The 19,383-nt window shown below is 46.8% G+C and overlaps 1 protein-coding gene across 4 annotated transcripts in view; it reads right to left on the minus strand.

The window, feature by feature from the left end:
• The window catches only part of MAPK6 (mitogen-activated protein kinase 6), a 31,629-nt gene that overhangs the window by 9,379 nt on the left and 2,867 nt on the right, over positions 1-19,383 (minus strand). The window contains exon 1 of one of the 4 annotated variants that reach the window (XM_055809266.1): positions 5,361-5,516. The exons of 2 other annotated variants lie outside the window; for them this stretch is intronic. The gene's annotated coding sequence lies outside the window, so the exon portion shown is untranslated. Of the gene's footprint in view, positions 1-2,569; positions 2,676-5,360; positions 5,517-19,383 lie in introns of those variants that run through there. One more of the 4 variants, XM_027792524.2, reaches the window with a different exon arrangement.

Below are 19,383 nucleotides of genomic sequence, written 5' to 3' on the forward strand. Positions count from 1 at the left end.
GTGAAAGGCTTAGATACAACCTATTGAGACTATGAGGCACACAATAAAAAAATCCTGCTGGATCTTAATAAAGAAGGGAATATCACAGAAAACTTGGTAATTGTCCAATATAGCTGTTAAGAGACAGGTCAGAAACAATTCAGTCACTAAATTTTGGAATAATTCTCTCCACTAAACTTTTACTCAAAGACAAAATCAGGGTTTTAACTATTTCAACATAGTAAGAGATAACTGGGTTCTGTTCGCATGAAAAGGGTAAGGTTTGTGAACTCTCAGTATTTATTGAGTTGCCAGAATATATAGCGCACATCCGATGCCACTTACAAAGCTTGAAACCTTATGATTTTGGATAAAGTTTATGAACACCTGAAATCATAAATGTGCCTCTATAGAATTATTGTTACAGGAATCACAGGGATAATTCCCACATATTAGACAAATACTATTACTTTATCAATTACTTCTACACTTACCCAACCTCAATTACAGAGAAAAACTTAACAGCAAGTACCTTTTACACAGTAACTGATATATTCTATAACCTTTTCCCCTAACATATGGGGACTTTCAGACATAATTTATTTTTCAATAGTCTAATGAATGCAACTTCTATTTATGAAAACAAAGGTGGTGATTTTCTCAGTAAGGTTTCCCGTCTGCAGCAGCAGAACACAGTCATAAAGACCACATGTTGCATTTTTGCACAACATCCTCTTTTCTTTTAAATGATCAAAGATGCCACAAAGGGAAGACTCAAAGGTGTACCTTCTTGCAGTGTGGTAAGGTTTGGGCAATTCCATTACAAGTCACTTGTATATTCTTCCCCAACAACTATAGTGCATGTCAAACCACTAAATGTCTGCTGTTCGATCTTAGATTTGCACATTTCGGCTCTTCGCCCAGCTCTCTAAATAAATGTAAAGTTCTCCAAACTACCCCAACACTTTAGATTAATTCTATGAGCGCTTCTCCTTAAAACTGTGCTCACACTTCAATGGGACACCCGGGACCAAGCTAAACAAGTCTCCCCACTCCTAACAGGGCAGCAAGAGCAGCTGACAAATCATTAACATATTCTAAAGAATGGCCTCAATTCACTAAAGTAATCAGAATTGCATGCAGAAATAAATAAAAAAAAATAATGAAGGCAGGCATACTGGCAAACAGAAACAAGGCTGTTTCACCACATTTAAATGCTACCATTCGTTAGGCTCAAGCCTGATGGCCACCAAGACACACAGCCCCAGCGTCCTGGCTCACTCCCTTCTGCCACAGCGCCTGCCTACAGGTGTGTGTACAGCCACACGACAAACACAGGAAAGAAGGAAACACATTCCACCCCCTGCTGGGTTGTTTTTTGTTGGTTTTTTTTTTTTAAAAAAAGATCACCAAATGTAGGATTTCTAAACTGAAAAGCATCGAGCTGCCCTCTACTGATGTGGTAGAGTACCCTGGCAGAAGGGTGATCTTCAGAGCCTTCTTTAGTTGGCATGCGTAACTACTGCCTTGAGATTCCTTTCTCCGCACACTGCCAAGAGTCCTAATTTTAGACCTTGTTTTACAATTATATTATTGTAATGTTATTATATATATATAATGTTATTATAATCTCAGTACAAACATAATGAGGTAACACTGTTACTTTAAATTTCATGTTAACTCAAGATCCAAAGCCTCTGTTCAAACACCCTGCAATAAGCTGTATTATAGATCCTTGGGACCATCTAAAGCCAGTTGTATTCTTCCCCATAATTAGGCTTATTGTTTTGCACTGCTGATGTCTTCAATATGTAGCCATACCAATCAGTTTTCACCAGCTGGGTGACACATCTGGAACCTCTCTTTTAGCTAGTTCAATTAAACAGCACAGGAACAGATTCAAAAAGATGCCCATCAGTAGCAAGGAGTAGGATCTGCTGATCTCTTCACCGTAACTCCAACCTTACTCCTTTCTGCCATGACTAAATGAAGCTGTCAGCAGAACTACAACATGAAAGCAGTAAAGAGACTGGGAGTTACGGCCCTCTTGCCTACTGAGTCTCGATTTTCATTCTGCGTCTCTGAAACGATGCATTTTTAATCATCAGCTTATACTACATCCTTCCACTAGGTGACTACTAATAACAATGTTTTCAGAAGGTATACAAGGATTTTCAGAATCAGAGTGATTTAGCTAAGAAAACAAACACCGACAACATAAGCAACCCATTGCAGCCTTCAGTTTGACCTGATCCTGCTACAAACTTCCTATCTAACTAGGAGCAAATGACTTAACCCCAAAGCCCCAAAAAGCAGGGCTCAGCTACCACCCAACACAGGATCTAGTCCTAGGAAGCTGACCAGGAGGCAGCCCATCTACCAAACAGATACAGTACCTCACCTAGCAAAAATGCCCCGCTACTAAACCAGATTAATTTAAAGATTCAGTAATTGAGTCATCTTTTGTTTACTGCCACTGAAAATTCTAATTTGGCAGCTGACAATGCTGTAGTAGGTTCATATATCCTTGTCTAAACAAACAAAAAATCCTCAGGCTTCTAAACTAACCCCATGCACTAACTACACTTACCTCCTCTTTCACATTAAAGACTGCTACCTTCACTGTGCCAGTTTGCTCTCTCACCTAGCACAGCCCTTCGCTCGCATGCTACAGCCCCTTCTACAGCCCCTTCGGTGCCGTTGCCTGTCAGCCGGCCCCTCAGCCAGGACTGCAGCTCCCAGAGCATCGCTTGCGCCAGGGAAGCAGCTGAACTCTCACTTCCCCATCCACGAGTTAATAGCAAACAGACATTTAAGACAATTAGTCCCATGGACCAGAAGCAAATAGGAGGGACAGAATATAAAAAGTTAACCCCAAACTTGCCTTCACTCTAAGGTAATTACTTCAGGGGTAATCAGCTAGAAGAAACTGAGGCTTTTCTCAAGCCAAAAATAAGCTCAGAGTAACAAATTTTCTTCTTTGCATTTTATAGTAATTTTTAACTTTGGAAAATGACGAGGTGTTTTTTTTAAAACATTAATACTTATGAAGAGTGACCTCAACAGCCATTAAGTTTACTTATTTTCAGTTTCAATGAAAGTTGTAACTGTCAGCCCAACTGTCTTGAAAATATAAACTAAATAAACAAAACTGACAAATTGCTCTTCAGTTGTGTAACATGCTCTAATCACTTGAAACACATGATGGACTATAGTATAAAAAAAAAGGAGGGAGGGGTTATCACCCCAATTTGTGCCACATAGGCTATTCACGCAGGCACTGATGTTTTCATTTAGGCTGTCACCTTGCCAAGGCTACCTCTTTTTTTTTTTAAGCAGTACTTTTATTCTTTCCTCCCACAACATTTAAAGAAGGAAACACAAAGAGACTAGTTTCTTAAGTGGTTTAAAACTACGCTTTTAAAACAGATCAGTTCTCAGGAGAGGGCAACATAAGCGACCCACAGAAGGGCTGTCATCTTTGACATGATTCCCTGTGCTGGCAGACATCATCACACCCGACCAGCTTCACGCATTATGCAAGCTGCCCCTTCAATTCGTGCTCAACTTCTGCACGTGGATTTATCACAGTTTTCAGGAAACAGGATGTACATTGAAAAACGTCAAGTATGAGACGTTTACTTTTTCAGAAATACAAATAAGACTGAAAGATACCAGTTAATTTGATTACACAGACCACATAATGATCAAATCATTAGTCACAAGAGAAAGACCAAGAATGACTAATGACATATTATACAACTTGCTAAGTACTATCCCTTTGACTATAAAAATACGGGGCACAGAAGTAATTTTTTTTTTAGATCAGCCACGTTGCAGTCAGTAGGCAGAGTGAGTCATCACCCAACTCTTGAAACCGCCGCTTTTCTAAAGCCTCCTACTTGCCCCCCACGCTGTTTAGGGAACTCTGTACTGGCAGTCAGCAATGTTACTATTAGTTTATAAGCCTTACCGAAGCATCTGTAAAAGCACACAAAAATCCACTGGTTTTCTGTATCATAAATCTAAACGGTTCGGTCCTCCCTGCGGGTAATTCACGGAAGGCTGACAGCCGAAGAAGCCCGCCACCAGCCGAGCACAGCCTCCCGCACCCGGGCGGCGCGGCGCCTGCCCGCCGCTCCACAGGCGGCCAAACCGGGCAGAGGGCAGCGGGCCCGCGGCCGCACACGCCAGGCCAGGGCCCCAGCCAGCGGCCCAAACACCCAGTTCCCATTTTAGCTTTACAGCACACGTTTTCTGAGCCCGATTACCAAACCAAAGCCTACCTCTATCCTTAAGCCACCGCTTTCTGGAACTGGCAACCGGGTTTATAAACACACCGCGCTATCGTGACGTTACTTTTACACACACACGTATATGAAAAGCTTGTTGGCACCAGCGCTGTTATCAACGTTCGCACCGGCCGTATGACCGTTTCCTTCGCCAACAAGCCGGCCAAGCCAGCCGCCGGCGGGCCGCTCCGGCCGGGCACTGCGGTAGCCGGCCGGCATCGGGAGGGAAGCTGCCTCTCCCAAGGCACCTGCTCCGCCGAAGGCCGCCGCTCCGGCCGCCTCTCCTCCAGCTGTTTTCATAGTGCCTGGAGCTACTCAAGAAAAGCGCTAAGTCCCTTTTCCCACAGGAGATGCCCGGGACTCAGGGGAGCCAGCGGTACCTGTCCCCACGGCTCCCGGCTGGGAGGCGGCGCCGGGCCCCCAGCGCCGCAGCCGAACTTCCGCAGCCTGAGGAGAGGCCGGGCCGCCGCCCGCAGCCGGCCGGGCAAAGGGCATCCTTCCTCCCGCCGGGGCGGGCCACCTCGTCCCGCCGGCGCCGCTCCTCCCTCACACCCCCTGCAGACACCGGCGACCGCCCGGGCAGAGGGGGCTCACCCGCGCCGTGCCCCCGGCCGCGGGGCCGCCCCCCGGCCCGGCGCCCCCGCGGGCCGCCGCAGCGCGGAGCACTCTACCTTCAAACGCCCTTCAGGGCGCGGACACCGCCCCCGGCCCCGGGGGCCCCGCTCCGGCGGGAGAGGCGACCCCCAAGGGCCCGGCGCGGCGCCGCTCGGGCCGCAGCCGCCGGCCTCCAGGAGCGCCCCCCTGGCGGCGCCACGCGCCCGCCCCGCCCGCCCCGTCGGCGCCCGCTCGGCCCCCTCACCCCGGGGCCGCCGCCGCCGCAGTGCGGAGGGACCGGGCCAGCCCCCGGCGGCGCAGAGCGGGGCGCCGCGGAGCGCAGCGGGCCGGGCCGGGGGGCGCCGCCACCGTCCGGCGAGAGGGAACAAAGCGCCTTTGTGCGCCGGGGCCGGGCCCGCGCGTGCGGCGGCCGCAGACCCCCCCCTCTCTCCCCACCCCTCACCGCCGCCTCGCCGGCCGCGCCGCTGCACTCACGGGCCTTCCCAGGCTCATCGGGGGCTGCGCTGCTCACACGGCCGGGCCCCGCTGCCCCGCCACCGCCTCCAGCCCGGCGCCCGACCGCCTCGCCGCAGTTGCCGCTGCCGCAGCCGCCGCCATGTAACCCGGCGCGGAGGGCAGGGAGGGGCGGTGCCAGCGGCGGCTCCGCCTCCGCCTCCGAGAGGCGGGGCGGGGCGGGGCGGGGCGGGGCGGGGCGGGCCGGGGCGGGCCGGGGCGGGCCGGGGGGCGGCCGCGGCGGGCGGGCTGAGGGGCAGCGCCGGCCGGCCGGGCCGGTGGCCGCTCACCGCGCGGAGCGTTGCCGATGGCTGCGACGCCCTCCCGAGCCGAGGGAGCGGCTGAACTTCTCCCCAGCGGGCTGGGCCCGGGGCCGAGGCGGGACACCCCCTCGCCGAGCGCTCGCCTCGCAGCCTAGCCTCCCTCCGCGGAACGCGGCTGTCGGCAGCCCGTGTGCCCGGGGAGCTTCGCGGAGCCTTAGAGCTCACTTGAGTCAAACCCGTCGAAGGAGCGGGCCTAGCGGAGCGAGGCGCGGCCGCTGCGCACTGCCGCCGAGCTCGGCTCGAACTGGAGGCCTGCAGGCACAGACGGTGGGCCTCCAGCGCTGATTAACCCGCAAGGCTTCGATTACAATTTTTGCTTCCTGCTCCCGAGTGATCGCCGCCGCCTGACGGCTGCCCTCGGGCTATGCTGCCTTTGAGAGCTGCCTGTGACCCGGGCCCTGGCAGTGCCTGACTCGCCAGGGCCCGGGGCTTGGCTTCCTACCCTTTCCCTCGGCCGCAACGGAGCCGAAAGGAGCCCCGCAGGCGGCAAGGGGACCGGGAGGCTGGTGCTGTGCAGCGGGGGGGTGCGGGGAGGAGGGCCGCACCGGGTCTCCCTTCGAGGGCTGCAGGAGGAAGGGGAGAAGGGAGACAGTGAGGCCCGGGGGGGGTCATGAGGCTCGGGGGGGGAGGGGGGCGGTGAGGCCCAGGGGGGCAGCAAGGCCCAGGGGAGGGCGGCGAGGCCCCCCCACCGTGGGAGCGCTGCTCCTGTGGGTGCTGGTGCCTGGGGTGGGAGCAGTGGTGGTGTGGCTCTGTGGGCCCAGGTCAGCCATCCCAGCTCCAAAACATCCCTCACAGCATAGAAACAACAGCATGGCTAGAAGGCAGCTGGGGGGAGTGGGGGAGGCAGGCTTTCCTTCTCCAAAGGGGACATTCTGGCTCAGGTGTTCTGTGGTCTTAGTGTCATGGGGGGACATGGACGATCCCCCCACAAGCATCTACAAAGTGCTTGCCATTGCTGTCACCCCTATGGGTGCCAGAAATGGTTTCGCTCTCGCTATTGCATCTCCCTAAACAGACATAGGCAGAGATACTAAGTCTACTTTTCCCTGAAAATCACAACTAATACAAGACAATAAAGCAAAATAATTAAAACATTTTTTTTCCCCATGAGATTTTTAAAAGCAGCTGTAGTTGGGAGAGAGAGGCATGGAAACACTAGGCCTGTAGGTATCAGGAGCCTTACGCTTCCACCAACACTGTTTTGGAGCAACTCTCAAGACAGGGTGCGGTTTGCCTAGGTCCGTTGCATGCCTTCTCCGTGCAGGATGACTCAGAAGAAGATAAAACATTTGATGCTTATTTTTACTGCTTAAACAGAGGTTATTTATACTAGATAGAAGTTACTCACATTGCATAGGGCCGTACAGCTCACTCTGCTGCCACCTGGGCAGAAGCATCCAATTTACCTTTGCACTTTTAAATTGTAATTTAATTTTCCTAATAAACAAGTCATGCATCAACGTCCAAGGAGCTCCCTACCCAGCTTCTCTAAAGTTATTTAAACAACTTTTAAACCCCCTTTCAATTATGAAGCCAAGCATTATCTTTTAATGTAGTCAGATGCATTGCTAACTCTGACATTGCCCCCACTGGCAGGAGAGGCAGCTTGGCCATTTGATAATACAACACTGTACTAATAGCACATGTACGAATGTCAGTAACTGAACTGACACTTTACATTACAATATTTGCTAATTTATGGGCAGCTAACCATGCTGCCAACAGTGGAGAAAAGTCAGAAACAAAGTTGCAGTTCTTCTGCCCACCCAGCAAAACAGAGCTGGAAGATTATAGCGCTGGCTGCTCCAGAAGGCCTGTATTTAAATACAGTCTATAAAAAAACTGCAGGAGTGCATATTTGGAAGAGGTGATGTTAGGACGGCAACCAGAGCCAAGCCACAGAGGAGTGTTTACTTGCACTAAAGGGAGAGATTTGGGACTCAGAAAAGGCAGGAGCAGCAGTGGTTGTATGTCTAAACCCAGAGCTATTTAGTCAATTAAAGAATCCTTGCACCCATACAAAGTATTTTCACTGTGAGCGACAAAAGTGCAAGCTGATCCTAGGGGACTGTAGCAAGGAAAAATTTATATTACAGCCTTAGAAGCATCTGGAGAGTCCATCATCATACTGTGTCTATAGGGAATATTTGCTAATTCTCACACTGCCATTTCAGTCAGGTGGAGAAGTTGCACATCCACGGAGTTTGCTCTGCAGCAGCCCAAACTATTCGAAAAACAGTTTAGCAAACACAGAGGAGACTTGCAGTAAATGGCAAGCTTCCTGCCTGTAAGGAAGCACACACTCACTCGTAAAACTCACATAGTGCAGAAGTACCACCATTTTTCTGGGTTCCTTATTAATAAATCAAGAGCTACTTTCTTTTTTCTTCTTTTTTTCCCCTCCAAATTCTTTTCTGCCATTCTAAAAGCATAGTCTGTGGTAGGATCTAGTGAATGAGATCCTTCAATCTGGAGGAAAATCATGCAACAAGAAAGAGCATGCTGCAGGAATGTTACTTGTCCTCAGCTTCACTGTTTATAGAATTACAATGCATGTAAGAAAGAGTTGCTCAGAATTTAATTGTGTGTCACATGGCAATTTATAGCTATCTAATCCAGCAAATTGCTAATCTGTTCTCAGGTTTTTAATATCCTATTGATTAGGCTATAAATGACTGTGTCAAATTTTTTCCCAGTTCCCCACAAGAATGCAATTACTAGCATGTAGATGATACGCTATATGAAACCATCCCATTCTAAAACATTTGCAGATGTTAACTGTCAGCAAAATGCAAACTAAGAAAAGAACTGGACTTTGAAGGTCATAAAGCCCAGCAATTAAAAAATAATTAGAACTGAAGCAATGATTCATTTCTTATATCCAAGTTCAAAAAGATCAAACAGTAAATTCCAATGTAATATTTCAGTCCTGTGTGCGAATCGTTACTCGTGGCATAAAAGGGAATTAAGTGTCCACACCCATTGTGATTGGCAAGGGAAGAAAGATTTGGAGACGGTTTGAAAAGGTTGCCCAAGGTGACTTGGCAGCTCCACGCTTTTGTCTCAGTTTCATTGCTTTGCAGGGCTTTTCTGTGGGAAATCTTTGTTTTCTGGCTTTATGCAGCTCACCCTAATGAGTCCAGGTATTTTCAGAAGAGGCTCAGTTTAAGCATGTACCTCATACCCAGCAGCCTCCACCCCCAGTGAAGATTAAAGTATCTAAGGTGATACCTGGTTCTTGCCCTGTCCCGCAGTATCAGTCCCCTGGGCAGCTGAATGTGCTAAGACACACGGGGAAGATGCTGACAGCAGATGGTACCCAGGGCACCCACCTGACTGCTCCTGCTTGACTTACACAGCCTCCCAAGGAAGGGAAGTGTATCCTAGGATACATTTTTGAGGGCTGACCACGCTTCTTACCAAAGTCTCAGATTAATTTTGCGCAGGGATAGGGATGACTTTAGAGCGACAATCCAACTTATTAAAAGGGGATGGGGAGAGGTTCAAGAAACACTTGGTTTCTGCTGCCTCCTTGGCCTGCCTCTGCTTACCTGTGTTCTGCAGAGTGATCTGGGCCCTGAAGTACAGTTTGGTTTTCCTAGCACAGTTCGCAAGCATTTTTAATAGTTTGTTTGGGTCTCCTTTAACTGCCACCTTCTCCAATTAGCCTAGTTCTCTGCAGGTGTTAAGCAAAGCCTTTACAAATCCCTTGGTCTTCCAGCTTACAGTTTCATAGTGCTGACATTCAGCACAAACAGTGCAGATAAATTTGAGTTTCACTGACAACCTGACAGCTCAGGTAGCTTCACTTCTTGGGCACCTCCATTTCCTGGTAAAGGCCAGACTACACCTTCCATACTGGATGTAGGAGTTTTTTATTTGTTCTTTTTTAACACAAAACATTTTGCTAATGAATGCTCTCTGGGCTTGCAGACTTTATAAAGTTTTCGTAATAGATCTTAAAGTATACTTCATGCCAGCATTATTAGCGGGTAACCACATGGAAGTTGCTATCGTAAAAACTTTGAAGAAATTTTTGTGTCAAAATCCTATTTTAGTTAAAGTTTACTTAGCAGGAGCCAAAGCTGCCTGGGCACAGACAGCATGCCATCACCTCATTTGCACTCACTTGGTGGAATGGGCTTTGCTAGAGCAAGCTTTGTATCGTCTACATTCTGATCAGGAAAGAAGCTATAATAATATTAGGGGACTTAGAAGAAAGGAAAAAGGTAAACCCTAAGATCTTTATCCCTGTGTGAAACAATAGATAGACTGGAATAGTACAGACGATTAACAGAGATCAATTCAGACCAAAGGCAGCAAAGTACAAAGGGCAAATGAAGGTGGAGAAAGAAAGTCACAGAAGATGTTCAACTTTGAGGTTAGAACTAAATGGGTTCTGTGACATACTTTGGAAATTCTGTGAATCTGCAGGAAAGAAAGTCATTAAATGCTTAAAACAGAACAAGTCATTCTTCCCCCTTGGTAGATCATCAGCAATCTAGGACACTTCGGTATAGCTAGCTGCATGCAGGCTCCCTGCTTAATATCATACATTTTTATTAAGTCAGATAATTCCATTGCCTACTTTTTCTATGTCTTAAGCAACACTTAGCACAGGGGACAGAGCAGCTCAAAGTTGTGGTAATACTGGGAGAAGAGGAAAGCTTAGAAAACTTGCCTTGTAGCTGGTCATCACTGAAATCATCAGCCCTCTGTGTGTGAAATTCACTTGTAGGGCTGGAGCTCTCCTAGATTTCTCAGCTTTTCATTAATTCCTCGTTTAGTTAACCTTGCATAGAGATAGCTATCAGTATTTCATGCACAGAATAGCAAATGTAGAAAAATTTACCAAGGTGGGTAATTAAGGCAGTATGTATTAGGTTTAATCACCTTTTAAAGGATGACTAGCACCAACATTTTCACACTTGGATGCTCCAAGTGACCTGAGTTGCTTCTAACTTCCCAGCGCGTGATGTGTGCTGGAGCCAGGCTGCAGATCCAGTCAGTGGATGAATCTACAGCTGAAAAACATTCTACAGAAAGGAGCAGGGCTGTTGTGACAAGGCAAAGTGTAGGATGAAGTGGAAACAAGAAGCACCAAATGTTTTTTTCCCAGCACTTCAGGTACGAGACGATTCCATGTGCAACAGTTCTCTCCTGTTTGGACCTGCAGGAAGGCACCGCTCTCATCCCCACCTCAAAACCTCAAGTGAAGTAGTCAGGAGAACGTGCCTGCCCACTAAAGTGGCATCAGAGCAATTGTCTAAGGCATCTCCATGCTAGTTATTGCACTGGCTGCAGTGCTGCTAGAGTTGTAAGGCAGCATATTACTGTACAGATATTATTGAAATACCTGTAATACCTTGAGTACTCCAATGTAGGGAGATGCCCTGGAAGCAGGGTGGGGTGCTCTCAGCAAAAAATGCATTTGGTTTTGGGTCCCTACTGGAAAATATGTCAGCTCTTGAGCAGAAGTTATAAAGGCCTGATGATGAATTTATGTAGACCAATTACAGGGTTTTGTAGAACTGTTGCATTTAATTGCAGAACCATACATACTGCTATTAGAACTGTTATTGTTCATTCCTATAAAACAGTAAACCTTCCTACATGCAGCATTTTGATTGCTATTGCATTACAGAGATAAAGCCTCTGCTGTGCAATTGTAAATACAGCTGGTGCTGCAGAGCTTGTCATTTACAGAGAAAAAAAAATTGGTCTAACATTTGCTAACATTTTCACCAACACCAGAATCCTCCTGAAATACATTTACAGGGGGCAAAGCTCAATACAAATACACGGGCATCAGCTAATACACTACTGCAGCAACCTGAGGCTACACAACTCTTACGTATCGAAGAGCAACAAATGTTATCTACAAGCTTACAGGGGGAGAAGGGAGGTACATTGAGCTGAGCATTTCAAACACTTTCAAATATTATTTTTCAATAAACCACATAGGAATGGCATGGCTAGAAGTGAATCTTCATTAGCCATCAAGAAGATGATCTATTGCTGCCACAAGAAACTTGGAAAAGCAATACTAATTGGTCAAGAGCGGAAGAGTCTCAGACCTCTACTGCTACTTAGATTTGTACCCTGTAGAGGCCTTTATGAGTGGGACATGGACTCCAGTCCCACCTAGACCACCTGCAGCACTTTGGAACTTCTTATGGTGGTTTGTGAGAACAAGATGGAGCAAGCTTGATTGGGAAATGCATTAAAAAAATGAAGTCTTTGTTACTCCTCAGGCAAAGGCCATCCTCCATTCACTTTGGCCTGCACACAGCGGTCTCCAGCATGCCCACAGCTCATGGATGCAGCTGTTTCACAAGCAAGCAGCGTATTGAATGGCTAAAGAGAAAAAGGCAAGGAGCACAGTGCCAGCAGGGTCAAGGCAGGCCAGTGGGAAACTGATGTGAGTGCTGTTGCTCAGGGAGCATTTCGTCTGTGGCCAACATGCTTTTTCAGGATTCCCAAAATAGCACTTATCATAAACAGCAGATTGACTGGGAAGCATGCTGCTTCACTTAATGCCTCCTACTGTCCCTGCAGACTCCTACCCCAGCCAGTCTCCAGAGGCTAAAGAGATGGAAAACCTAAGAAATGCGAAAAAATGGAAACTTTTTATAGAACATCCACCATCAAATTATACAGCAAATATTCAGCATCACAAAAGCTACATTGAGTCATTTCTGTTGTATCTTCAGGCATCAAAACACAAAGTTTTTATTTTGCTAAGAAATCAATTTTGGAACCATCTCTTCTCCCTTAATACTCTGTAACTTTTTCTCTGCGCGTGTTGTACTATCTATTTCTAAAGATTTCCACTACAAATACATGGGACTATTCAATTCCCCATATTCCCCAACTCCATTATATCTTAGCTTTTGTTAAGATTTTCTAGGATGTTTCAGGTTTTCTCAACAGTTTTGAGACACTTGCTGGGAGGGAACACATTTCCAAGCTATTTTAGTTTTCTTATGAAAACCAGGTTTTGCCTATGTGCAAGAATCAGCAGACATTTTATAAATAGCTTTGGACAGCTGACAGGGTATGATGCAAGACCTCAGGCCACTCCACAGAGGGCAACTGTCTGAAATGCTCAGGAAAGAGGGACTTGGACCATTGACTACTACACAGGGGTGAAAAAAAAATAATAAATGATAGGTGCACAGAAGCATCATTTACTACAGAGGATATCAGGCTTATGAAACACAAGATCTCAGTCTTATTACAGCTCAAGCAAAAAGTCTATTTGCTTGCAACTACACTACAATGAAAAACAGTAGAATTGAATTCTCCTTTGAAGAAGAAAAACTGACCAGAACTGTCTGAACTTGCTTTGTCTTTTACTCTTGAGGATGAGATTTCCCCTCCTAACACACTGTAAATGCCAACACACATATTGGAGATTCTCCAGACTTCAACTGGTGCCAAACACTGGGATCATCTTCTTACCCTGGCATTTCCCATCAGCTTCAGCAAAGGCTTTTCCAACTCAAACTGCTTTAAATGGGCTCCAATAATAGCTGCTTAGAGGTTAATCTGTGCCTATTCATCTGATCCTAAGAACTGTTCCTCTTTGCAATAGTAATACGGAATGGAGCATCCGCTCCCTGTCTCATCAGCTCTATCAGCTTCCATGAAGATAAAGCACAGTAATTTAACCCCAAATAAATGCTTAGTTTGGAATAGGGGCAAATCTCAGCATTCTTAAGTCCCTGGAAAAACTCTCAACAGATTTAACTTCAACGCAGTGACTCCAGCCTTCTCCCTCACTACCAAGTTGGCTCCTCTTCCTAACAGCAGCAAGCACCCCTCAGCCCACTCCTTACCACACTTTCACACTGCTGATGACTGAGCAGCATGCTATACATGGAAGACTACAAGTATTAGTGAGAAGTAGGTAGCGTACCTCCCCAGCAGATGTGCATTTTGAGTCATTCAGTCCAGAAAGTGATGCGTTTGTCCTCTGCATTCCCATGTTGCAGTTAGGTCTTGTGCGGCGCTAGAAGAGCTGGCCTCGAAGCAGCCACGGAGCAGTCTCCTTTCTGCACTGGGCACTAGAAGTGTGTGAGTGTGTAAGCACACAACACATCTGCATAAGGGCGTTGTGATAAGCACCCACAGTGCTTTCTCCCACAGCCCCAGCATCAGGGAGGCTAGCCTGAGACTCCTGCTGAGATCTAACAACAGAGAATGAAATAGTTGATCCATCTCACAGCCATACCTCAGAGGCACCCTGCTTTCAGGGGTGGATGGTTTCTACTCTTCATTTGTAAGCTATCTGTTCCAATGACAGATAGAAGAGCCTAGAAGCACCTATGAAAGGAGTAAATAATACATGACACGTTTTTTGAGCTTTTGTACCGAGGAACTGATTTTACCCATGATCTACATTTCTGTAAGTCTAAAGAACTTGATTTTTTTTCCCCATTAAAGACATTAAATCTGACTGAATCTTTTGTTATTTTGGAAATGTAAAATCTATTACCTCTGCTAGAGGTACAACAGTGCTGAAACTGGGCCATCCCAAACTTTTTCAGACAAAGGCTATGCAAACGGAAATGGAATACATATGTCCGTTTATACACTGCAGGATGTAAAAGCAAATTCACGTGTTAGGGGTTGTTCACACATTGAATGTGAGCAGGAGAGAAGGGTACAAGAGAAGGCAGACAAGGCTGTCAGCCTTTGCAGAGCTCAGTGAGAGCTCCAGTGCATGAGATCTAACTGTCCTTAATGACCACAAGCATAAACCCCCCATAATTGTAAACCCAGACTTCGTTCTTTTCTGCGTTTGGAAGATCTCATATATCTTTTTTGCTTCTTGACCTACAAGGAAGAGTACAAGATAGCCTCCTCTACAGAGACGTGTTTTTGTACAGGGCTCATGCAAGCTGCTTCTCAGAAATACCCCCATAGGATACCCTGGTGCTGAGGAATCACTGAGAAGCTGTCCTAAACCCAGAAAGTTATCTCGTATAGGTAAACATTTCACTGTATAGTTATGCCTAGAGGTTCTTTCATGATCTGAATAGCGAGGTTTACTTTGCAAGTGAGCTGGAATTAAGAAAGATAAAGAGGTAGAGAAACCTGCTTTTTAGTGCATCAGCATTCTCTTATCTCTAGCATATCTCTAAACAGTTTTCAATCACATTCAGTCAAAAACTGTTAAATGAAAACTGAAGAGATACAATATACATCTGAAGTTATATTCTGTGACAGAGGAAAGGTATTGCTCCCTCATTCTTTGGGTCTTGTGAATGACTGGAGAACCATTGAAGCCTCAGTTAAAATAAAATCAATTCTGATAAATCTATTTTAGTAAACACAAAAAGTTGCTAACCATTATCTCAATTTTCTTATTGTTTTATCTGGACACTCCCAAAACAAAAGCAATCAAGATGATTCAAAGAAGAGGAGTTTCAACCTTTGGACCAGCTCTAATTGCAATACTTAGTTCTCATGATTGCTGCAATTCAACAGACTCCAACATGATCAGAGCGCTCATGTGTGCTCCCGACCTACTCCACATGGCTCCTGTCCATAATCTGCTGTCCCCCATGGCTAACAGCACCACAAACCAGCTGGAAGATCTTCTGTTCCCTTGCGTCCATTATCACAGAAGTTAGGTGCACAAATGCATTCACTTGTGCTCAGTAGTGGGAGACTATTTGTGACAAGGTCAGGCTGCGCAGTGGAAGATCTTGCTTCGCCACATAAAGCAATGAAGAACCAGGCTTCAGCCCCCCGACAGCAGCAGGCAAGCTCCTCCTGGTAGCCTGTATCTTGACATGGTGGCCCAGAAGGGTAAGACTGCAGCTCACAAACCTCTCAGCTTTTCCTTGCTGTTAACTTTTCCAGGACAGACAGCCTCTCTAGCTACAAACTATCTTGGGAAAGGTATACCCCTGAAATCAAGGATGGACATGAGCCTCAGCCCTTGCTTTCAGAGTCAAACCATCCTGCCGGGGCTGAACTAGGAGTCTCGTTACCGCTGCCCAAACCATCCTGCTCCAAGGGCAGCTCCAAGGAGGACTTAACACTCTCAAGCCTGTCTGTCAGAGATGCTTCACAAAGACTTTACAAGACAGTGCAATATTAATCCAAACCAAGGCGGTGATTTTCCCCTCCACCCAGTAAAGGTTTTGAGATGTCAGCTGTTTATTTTTTCCTGACAGACTACCCAAACTAGTATTTCCACAGCTGCGTGAACTATCTAAATAGTTCCTAGAAGTACAGAGTAAAGTGACATTATTACGGTTTGTGATAATATCCCTGTTTAAATATTTAAGGCAATTAATTTGCTTGTAGCAAAAATGATTCAAGGGCTATATGTACAATTTGCAATCAAAGCACTATCCTGTACTCTTCGTTTATCATCCTAGGTCTAATGATATTTATTAGTAAAAAATACAGATGTAGTCATTGCTGGGCAGCGCTAAATCAGTGGCAAGGCTTGACAGGCTATTGTCAAGTAGGAAAACTTCAACCAAGAACCTGTGGTACTGCCGAAATCAAGTGAAACCTCAGGGTAGCAATGGAAACTTTTGAACTTTTTCACACAGAGGAACAAGAAGCTTTATCTTCCTGATTGCTCTAATGTTTTAGATAGCAGGAGAACATGGAACTATGGGCCTTAATGTCAGGTAGTAAACTTCTCTGACCTTTGAAGGGAACTCCATGTGACATGACAATCACAGTAATCAGAACAAGCTCTATCTGCTCTGATACAGCTTTACTGCATGAGCAGATACTCCTTTTTGTCCTCACAAGTGCTCAGTACTCAGTGCTCCGCTTCATTCGTTGCACAGGTAGTGCTAACCTCATTACCAGTAATTGGATACCAAGAAAAAATAAAATCAGTGTACTGCCCTATGTCTTATTCATCACATATTGCCCCAGTCTGAGGACAGAAACACCAGGGTTTAAGGGCTCTGCAGGTACCCATTCAATTAATTTCTACAATCTGTAAAAATGTCAGGGTATTATCACTTCCATTTTCCTGAACTAAGTCACAAAGATCAAGGTCACAGCAGCCCTTAATAGCAGCTGCACAATTTAAGATTTCTAGAACTGAATTTTGCAAGGGATTTGTATTTTATTCCACTGTTCAACTTTTCAACCCACTTTGAAAAGTGATTGGTATTTCTTGCACTAAGTGCAGATCCCCAAAGCTCTGAATTCTCATTTTTTGAAAGTTATTTTAGGCTTTGTCCAGGCTGCTCTGATTTTCCCCAGCACCAGAAGACCCCAAATAGCTGTGCTTGTACACCCCGAGTAGCTGTGTTTGCACACTCTACGTGCCAGCCACTCTGCTCCCTCTCAGCTGCTCGTCTAGTTTATCCAAGCCTCCTCCCATTTCCCAGTTTCTATTTTCTTTTCTCCTTTCCAATTAAAGCCTCATTTTTACAAGCTTTTTCTCCCAACCTACTCCTTATAAATTTCAGTCCTTGTTTTTTCCATGTGTGATTATGTAGCTACCTCCAACTTCTTAACTGGAGCCAACAGGGGCCACTAAAAGCAGTGCATGGGAGGAACAGTCCACTTAATTTCAATTAAGGTGCCCAAACCCAACAGAGCCTGCAGCAGCCCATGGATGCAGTCACAGGAAAATTTCTGTTTCAGAAGTTGGCTGGGCTGGAGCACACCCAGGACCAACAGACAGCACAGGAATTTATCTGCTGCCACATCTATCCAGTCTGCAAAACCTGAGGTCTCCAGTTCATAGCCATCAAGAGATTTTCCACAAAGATAAAATGTGCATCTTTGATTCTGGATTTCAAGAGTGCCCTCCTCTTCTTATACAGGCAAGAGCCTTTTAAAAACTTTTCTTGTTTGCCCGTTTTTAAGAAGGACAAAATCAAGGCTCTCCTCCACCCTGGTTCTTTTAAAATGACAAAATAGTTGAGCTGAACGATCTAGAAAAGTTCAGATTTAGAAATATACCTGGCACAAAAATGTTTCCATCCAAAGAATTAGCTGTCAGCAAAGTCATGGTCTATTGAAACTGAAGCAAGCACTGAGGCGAAGGCAATCCCAACATGAGAGCTTTGCCTGAGCCACCGAGGGGCTGCGAGTGCCATGTTCTGCTGTGTTATGCCATTGTTCCCCACATGTACAGCCTCTCTCCATAACCGCTCCTCTGCCTCGGCAAAGGAACAGGCACATTCACATCTTCTCCTCCCCCAGCAGAAGGTACCCAGAAAGCCAACACAGGCTGCATCACCTCTCCAGGCAGCTTCCTGACACCCCTGGGGCTGCAAAGCTGCTAGCTGTCAGGGAAGGTGGTGGTGAAAGGGACTCCCTACCCAGGAACGCATTGAGGACTAAAGAAGGTGGACCAGAGAGCTTCTGAGAAAGACATGACCCTGTCAGTGTTTTCCCCGCGGGTCAGTGAGAGGTTGCTGGGGGGGCACGGGGAAGCCCCACAGCAGTACTTGCTGCTGGGATACAGAGGGCTCCGTGCAATCTGCTCTTCCCCTTTGCAAAGGTATTTTGGGAAAAGGCTTTCAGCAGTGGAAAGCAGGAGGCTGTTTTTTGTAAGAAAATATCCCACTCTCCAGGACAAAGTTTATTCCTGTTATTTTGCTCTGACGTGCAGTCACACAGCCTCTCCTACCACCCGACCCCTGCTGCTTGCCCTGCATCCTGGGCGCAGTCCCCGCAGCCCCTCGCTGCAGCTGCCATTACGGCGCTGTGGGGCAGCCGGCAGCGGGGTGGGCAGGAGACCTGGGGTTACAGGGACAGACCTCAGGAACCAGGGGAATGCAACACTGATGGAGATGAGGAGATAAGTGTTTAAATAATCTCCATCGTCAGTTTCTCCGTAATCTCAGTTTTTGGCTGGTTGCAGGGACAGACAGAAACCACATGTAACAGTATGCAGGGGATGGGGACAACAGTGACATTAGCCCGACTTTCTGATGGTTACAGAGGCTGTAATTTCTTTTTATGTCCACTGTACCCTATGTGAAAAGCATTTTAAGGCCTGCCCAACCCCCCAGATCCTATTATGAAGAGCTAGATCTCACAAAGCTGTTTTCCAACATGTCAAATTCAGGTTTAGTGGCTCTGTTTGACAGTTTTACGAAGACAGCATTAACTTCCAACTGAGCATAAGCAACTGGGTCACTGCACACCAAGAGTGCATGGCTCTGCACCCCGATGCCTTGCCTGGGTTAGAGGTACTTCTCAGAGCCCCCATCTCCAGCCTCAGCAGAGTCTGTCCCACCCCTCCATCATTCAGCAACAGGCAGGTCAGCTCCCAGGACCTTTACCAAGCTATGGTCATGAGCAGAAGACCTCAAAGGGAGACAGCTATGTCCCACCACTCTTGTTCTCCTAGCATTAATGCCAAGCGCATCAGCGAGCCCACCCGCGCCCACGCCACAGCCACCTGTGGGACCTCTTGTGGGCTGGCCCCACACCAGCCACCGGGCACCCAGTGCTGCAGGGTGGCTGTCTCACCTGCAGCAGGTACACAAACTGCCTGGGGTCCTCCAGCACAGCGCTGGCAGCTGCGGCAGGCAGAATCTAGGAAATACATCCCCAAATCTGCCCTTGTGGTCTTTAAAACAAAGTTTTATTTATGCTGCTGATGGTGGCAAAAAGTAGCCCGAGTCCCCAGTCTACCTTCAGTTCTAATTTTCCATGTGCAAAGCTGAAGCTCT

Source organism: Falco peregrinus, chromosome 1, assembly GCF_023634155.1.
Source record: "Falco peregrinus isolate bFalPer1 chromosome 1, bFalPer1.pri, whole genome shotgun sequence".
NCBI lineage: Eukaryota > Metazoa > Chordata > Aves > Falconiformes > Falconidae > Falco > Falco peregrinus.